Below are 7,500 nucleotides of genomic sequence, written 5' to 3'. Positions count from 1 at the left end.
TGCACACGATAATTTTAGCTTAAACCATGCCGGAAAGTCGACTTCACGTCGTGCATCGGTACAAAGTTATTCAAGGGGCAAAATAAATTCACGAGAGTAGGTCCGATTACCGCTGGATCAGACGACGATTGTAACTTGTTGGATACGAATGTATCCGATGTATGTACGTCGTCCCTCTCTGATCTGTAGTAAGTGGGCCTACCCAAGATGCACACGATAATTTTAGCTTAAACCATGCCGAAAAGTCGACTTCACGTCGTGCATCGGTACAAAATTATTCAAGGGGCAAAATAAATTCACGAGAGTAGGTCCGATTACCGCTGGATCAGACGACGATCGTAACTTGTTGGATACAAATGTATCCGATGTATGTACGTCGTCCCTCTCTGATCTACGGTACGTGGACCGACCCAAGATGCACACGATAATTTTAGCTGACTTCATGCCGAAAAGTCGGTTCACGTCATGCATCGGTATCTTAAATCGCGCCGTAAAGTCGTTCACGTCATGCATCGGTATCTTAAATCGCGCCGAAAAGTCGGCTCACGTCATGCATCGGCGTCTTTTTTTTGTGCCACCGATGCATGACGTGAACGACTTTTCGGCTCGATTTAAGATACCGATGCATGACGTGAACGACTTTACGGCGCGATTTAAGATACCGATGCATGACGTGAACGACTTTTCGGCGCGATTTAAGATACCGATGCATGACGTGAACGACTTTACGGCGCGATTTAAAGCTATACCGATGCATGACGTAAACAAGATCACACCGATGCAGCACGTTAACATTAAAGCCCGCCTAATCCGATCGATGGAGGCCGTCTCGAGTGTCCAACTTGCTCACAAGAGCCGAGAAACAAACCGATGCATCACGTAGACAAGATCGTACCGAATGTTAACACAATCCAAAAGGAAATAATCTTAGATGAATATCGATTCTGATTATTGATTTTTCTTTCGCGATATTGATAGAAGACATCTGAATGAATTTCGAATTAATTCCGAAATCAAAAAAATATTTTCAATAAATTTTTTTTCTAGAGTACCTCGGTCTTTTCTATTTTTTTTCCAAGTTTCGTACGTCAATCAACATACATCCCAGAAAAAATCATCTCTCTAACTATCCTGGTTCAAAAGTTGTATCGGAACTTTTCACGTCGAAAAAGAACATAGGCGAAAAAGGACGTGAACATTATTCCTTATAAAAATCAAACCCGACCATGGATTTTGATTCTGATTGTTGATTATCGCTATTAGAACACATTAGGAGGCAACCAAATCAAATTTGAGAAAATTCCACAATCAGAAAATTTTTTTCGAAAAAAAAAAAAAAATTCGAGAACACCTCGGTCATGGCAAGTTATTTCCCACAATCCATTCCCCAATCAACGTACATCCCAGAAAAAATCATCTCTCTAACTATCCTAGTTCAAAAGTTGTATCGGAACATTTTCACGTCGAAAATATATCTCTAAGTCCAGACCGATGCACCACGTAATCTCGGGCAGACCGATGCACAACGTAAATGACGATCGGGACCGGGGCGATCGGTCGTATCTGACACCGCCGGCTCGGTTCTAACATCGTCAATGAGTCGGGGTTGTAAAAAAGGACGTGAACATTTTTCCTTATAAAAATCAAACCCGACCATGGATTTTGATTCTGATTGTTGATTATCGCTACTAGAACATATAAGGAGGCAACCAAATCAAATTTGAGAAAATTCCACGATCAGAAAATTTTTTTCGAAAAAAAAAAAAAATCGTAATCACCTCGGTCATGGCGAGTTATTTTCCGTATTTCATTCCACAATCAACGTACAACATAGAAGAAATCATCTCTCTAACTATCCTGGTTCAAAAGTTGTATCGGAACATTTCACGTCGTAATATCTCGCCAAGTCCAGACCTCGGCGATAGGTAGTATCTGACACCGTCCGCTCGGGACTGACATCGACTTGGACTCGGGCTGATGATGGGGAGGCGTTTAAGGACGTGAACATTTTTCCTTATAAAAATGAATATTGATTCTGATTACTGATTTACGCTTTAAAAACACATTAGAAGGCAACCAAATCGAATTTGAGGAAATTCCACGATCAGAAAATTTTTTTCGAAAAAAAAAAAAATCCGAAAAATATTTTTCGATTCCGATTACTGATTTACTCTTTTAGAACACATTAGGAGGCAACCAAATCAAATTTGAGAAAATTCCACAATCAGAAAATTTTTTTCGAAAAAAAAAAAAATTCGAGGACACCTCGGTCATGGCAAGTTATTTCCCACAATCCATTCCCCGATCCACGTACATCCCAGAAAAAATCATCTCTCTAACTATCCTGGTTCAAAAGTTGTATCGGAACATTTTCACGTCGAAAATATATCTCTAAGTCCAAACCGATGCACCACGTAAACTAGGGCAGACCGATGCACCACGTAATATCGGGCAGACCGATGCAGAACGTAAACTCGATCATACCGATGCTTCACGTAATCTCGATCTTACCGATGCACCACGTAAACAAGGGCAGACCGATGCAGAACGTAAAGTAGATCTTACCGATGCACCACGTAATCTCGATCTTACCGATGCACCACGTAATCTCCATCTTACCGATGCACCACGTGAACTGGATCTTACCGATGCAGAACGTGAATTGGATCTTACCGATGCAGAACGTGAATTGGATCTTACCGATGCACCACGTAAACTCGATCATACCGATGCACCACGTAATCTCGGGCAGACCGATGCACAACGTAAATGACGATCGGGACCGGGGCGATCGGTCGTATCTGACACCGCCGGCTCGGTTCTAACATCGTCAATGAGTCGGGGTTGTAAAAAAGGACGTGAACATTTTTCCTTATAAAAATCAAACCCGACCATGGATTTTGATTCTGATTGTTGATTATCGCTACTAGAACATATAAGGAGGCAACCAAATCAAATTTGAGAAAATTCCACGATCAGAAAATTTTTTTCGAAAAAAAAAAAAAATCGTAATCACCTCGGTCATGGCGAGTTATTTTCCGTATTTCATTCCACAATCAACGTACAACATAGAAGAAATCATCTCTCTAACTATCCTGGTTCAAAAGTTGTATCGGAACATTTCACGTCGTAATATCTCGCCAAGTCCAGACCTCGGCGATAGGTAGTATCTGACACCGTCCGCTCGGGACTGACATCGACTTGGACTCGGGCTGATGATGGGGAGGCGTTTAAGGACGTAAACATTTTTCCTTATAAAAATTAAAGTCGACAATGAATATTGATTCTGATTACTGATTTACGCTTTAAAAACACATTAGAAGGCAACCAAATCGAATTTGAGGAAATTCCACGATCAGAAAATTTTTTTCGAAAAAAAAAAAATCCGAAAAATATTTTTCGATTCCGATTACTGATTTACTCTTTTAGAACACATTAGGAGGCAACCAAATCAAATTTGAGAAAATTCCACAATCAGAAAATTTTTTTCGAAAAAAAAAAAAATTCGAGGACACCTCGGTCATGGCAAGTTATTTCCCACAATCCATTCCCCGATCCACGTACATCCCAGAAAAAATCATCTCTCTAACTATCCTGGTTCAAAAGTTGTATCGGAACATTTTCACGTCGAAAATATATCTCTAAGTCCAAACCGATGCACCACGTAAACTAGGGCAGACCGATGCACCACGTAATATCGGGCAGACCGATGCAGAACGTAAACTCGATCATACCGATGCTTCACGTAATCTCGATCTTACCGATGCACCACGTAAACAAGGGCAGACCGATGCAGAACGTAAAGTAGATCTTACCGATGCACCACGTAATCTCGATCTTACCGATGCACCACGTAATCTCCATCTTACCGATGCACCACGTAATCTCGATCTTACCGATGCACCACGTAATCTCAATCTTACCGATGCACCACGTGAACTGGATCTTACCGATGCAGAACGTGAATTGGATCTTACCGATGCACCACGTAAACTCGATCTTACCGATGCACCACGTAATCTCGATCTTACCGATGCACCACGTGAACTGGATCTTACCGATGCAGAACGTGAATTGGATCTTACCGATGCACCACGTAAACTCGATCTTACCGATGCACCACGTAATCTCAATCTTACCGATGCACCACGTGAACTGGATCTTACCGATGCAGAACGTGAATTGGATCTTACCGATGCACCACGTAAACTCGATCTTACCGATGCACCACGTAATCTCAATCTTACCGATGCACCACGTGAACTGGATCTTACCGATGCAGAACGTGAATTGGATCTTACCGATGCACCACGTAAACTCGATCTTACCGATGCACCACGTAATCTCGATCTTACCGATGCACCACGTGAACTGGATCTTACCGATGCAGAACGTGAATTGGATCTTACCGATGCACCACGTAAACTCGATCTTACCGATGCACCACGTAATCTCAATCTTACCGATGCATCACGTAATCTCGATCTTACCGATGCAGAACGTAAACTCGATCATACCGATGCACCACGTTATCTCGGCAGACCGATGCAGAACGTAAAAAAAAAGCTTACAGCACGCGGTGTTCCCAAGCGGTCACCCATCCAAGTACTAACCGCGCCCGACGCTGCTTGGCTTCAGTGTTCTGACGAGAACTGGCAATTTCAGCGTGGTATGGCCGTAAACAACAAATATAGCGATATTTTCTATGATATCTCACTTTTTGGGAGCGGAAAGGACGTGAACGTTTTTCCTTATAAAAAATGAAATAACTTTTGGATATTAATTCTGATTGTTGATTTAAGTTTTAAGAACACATTAGGACATATCTCAATGAAATTTGAGGGATTTCCGAAATCGAAAAATATTTTTCGAAAAAAAAAAAAAATCCCAGAAGACCTCGGTCATCTCAAGTTTATTTCCATATTCTATTACACAATCAACGTACATCACAAAAGGAACCATCTCTCTAACTATCACAGTTAAATTTTTGTATCGGAACATTTCACGTCGGAATATCTCGCTAAGTCCAGACCGGGGAGATCGGTCGCATTTGACACCGTCCGCTCCGGTCTAACATCGTCTTGGAGTCGGGGTAACGATGGAGAGGCGTTTAAGGACGTGAACATTTTTCCTTATAAAAATTAAAGTCGACAATGAATATTGATTCTGATTACTGATTTACTCTTTTAGTACACATTAGAAGGCAACGCAATCAGATTTGAGGAAATTTCAAGATCAGAAAATTTTTTTCGAAAAAAAAAAAAATTCAAGAACACCTGGGTCATGGCAAGTTATTTCCCACAATCCATTCCACAATCAACGTACAACATAGAAGAAATCATCTCTCTAACTATCCTGGTTCAAAAGTTGTATCGGAACATTTCACGTCGAAATACCTCGCCAAGTCCAGACCGGGGCGATAGGTAGTATCTGACACCGTCCGCTCGGGACTGACATCGACTTGGACTCGGGCTAATGATGGGGAGGCGTTTAAGGACGTGAACATTTTTCCTTATAAAAATTAAAGTCGACAATGAATATTGATTCTGATTACTGATTTACGCTTTAAAAACACATTAGAAGGCAACCAAATCAAATTTGAGGAAATTCCAAAATCAGAAAATTTTTTTTCAAAAAAAAAAAAATCCGAAAAATATTTTTCGATTCTGATTACTGATTTACTCTTTTAGAACACATTAGAAGGCAACGAAATCAAATTTGAGTGAAATCCAAAATCAGAAAATATTTTTCGAAAAAAAAAAAAAATTCGAGAACACCTCGGTCATGGCAAGTTATTTTCCACAATCCATTCCCCAATCAACGTACATCCCAGAAAAAATCATCTCTCTAACTATCCTGGTTCAAAAGTTGTATCGGAACATTTTCACGTCGAAAATATATCTCAGAGTCCAGACCGATGCAGAACGTAAACTCGATCATACCGATGCTTCACGTAATCTCGATCTTACCGATGCACAACGTAAACTAGATCACACCGATGCAGAACGTAAACTCGATCATACCGATGCACCACGTAAACTCAGGCAGACCGATGCAGAACGTGAACTCGATCTTACCGATGCACCACGTAATCTCGATCTTACCGATGCACCACGTAAACTCGGGCAGACCGATGCAGAACGTGAACTCGATCTTACCGATGCACCACGTAAACTAGGGCTGACCGATGCATCACGTAAACGACGATCGAGAGGCGCGAAAGGACGTGAACGTTTTTCATTATAAAAATTGAAATAAATGATAAATAATGATTCTGATTGTTGGTTATCATTTTTAATAAGCATTAGGAGGCAACCAAATGAAATTTGAGGAAATTCCGATAATAGAAAATTTTTTCGAAAAAAAAAAAAAATTCATGAAATCCTCGGTCATCGCAAAATATTTACCATATTCTGTTCGATAATCAACGTATATTTAAGAAGGAATCATATCTGTATCTATCTTGGTTCAAATTTTGTATCGGAACATTTTGACCAAAGTCCGAGCTTCGGCCGAAACAGACACCGCTGACCTGGCCTATCGATCGACCGAGAGTCGGGGATAGAGCGTAAGTGTTGTCTGGAGGGGAACCCTGTGCTCTCCTGACATATATAGGGAAGGTGGTCGCGTTGGGCGATGCAGAACGTTTGGATCGGGAATTATATTTTTGGTTCAGCTATTGGAATATGGTTTATTGTTGGTATATATTGGCGAAATAACGTTCTTACTGACTGGGGATATTCATAAAAATGAGTCCGGAGATTTTCAGATCGAAGTCCGAGTGATCCGACTTGGAAGGCGTGTTGGGTGGGTCGAGATGGCTTAGATAGATCAGACGAGGCGGGCTAAGTGTTGACGTCATGCATCGGTCCATTTTCAGATTGAGTCCGAGTAATCCGACTTTGAAAGAGTGTTGGGTGCGTCGAGACTGTTTAGATAGATCGGACGAGGCGGACTAGGTGTTAACGACATGCATCGGTATATTTTCTGATCGGAGTCCGAAGAAATCGGCCCTAGTAGGCGCAGCGGACGGTCGAGACGGCCTCGGTGGGTCGGATCGATCGGGAAAAGTTTGCTAAATCGTGTCTGGAGGGGAACCTTGGGTTCTCCTGACATATATAGGGGATAAGGTTTGGGTGAACGATTCTTCACGTAAAAGTTGAGTAATTTATTTTTCGATAAGCTTTTGGATATTGATGAGAAGTATATGTATATCTTCGATTAAAAGAATTCTTACCGTCTCCATGTATATTATATTAGATATATAAGAAATAGTTAACGTGATGCATCGGCCGATTTCCGGATCGGAGTTCGAGAGATGCGACTTTCGATGCGCGATGGGTGGTTCGAGACGGCCTAGATCGATCGGACGAGGCGGACTAGGTGTTAACGACATGCATCGGCGGATTTTCTGATCGGAGTCCGAAGAAATCAGCTCTAGTAGGCGCGGCGAACGGTCGAAACGGCCTCGATCGATCGGACGAGGCGGACTAGGTGTTA

The 7,500-nt window shown here is 41.7% G+C and overlaps 1 non-coding gene across 1 annotated transcript; it reads right to left on the bottom strand.

Annotated features, from left to right (window-relative positions):
* Nucleotides 1-4,564: 4,564 nt before the first annotated feature.
* On the bottom strand, nucleotides 4,565-4,683 carry LOC123688344. The gene has a single exon (XR_006749872.1). It is a non-coding gene; the product is annotated as a 5S ribosomal RNA (ribosomal RNA).
* Nucleotides 4,684-7,500: the final 2,817 nt, after the last annotated feature.

Source organism: Harmonia axyridis, chromosome X (genome assembly GCF_914767665.1).
Source record: "Harmonia axyridis chromosome X, icHarAxyr1.1, whole genome shotgun sequence".
Lineage (NCBI taxonomy): Eukaryota > Metazoa > Arthropoda > Insecta > Coleoptera > Coccinellidae > Harmonia > Harmonia axyridis.
The sequence above is the reverse complement of the archived record's forward strand: the minus strand, read 5'-3'. Positions and strand labels throughout refer to the sequence as shown.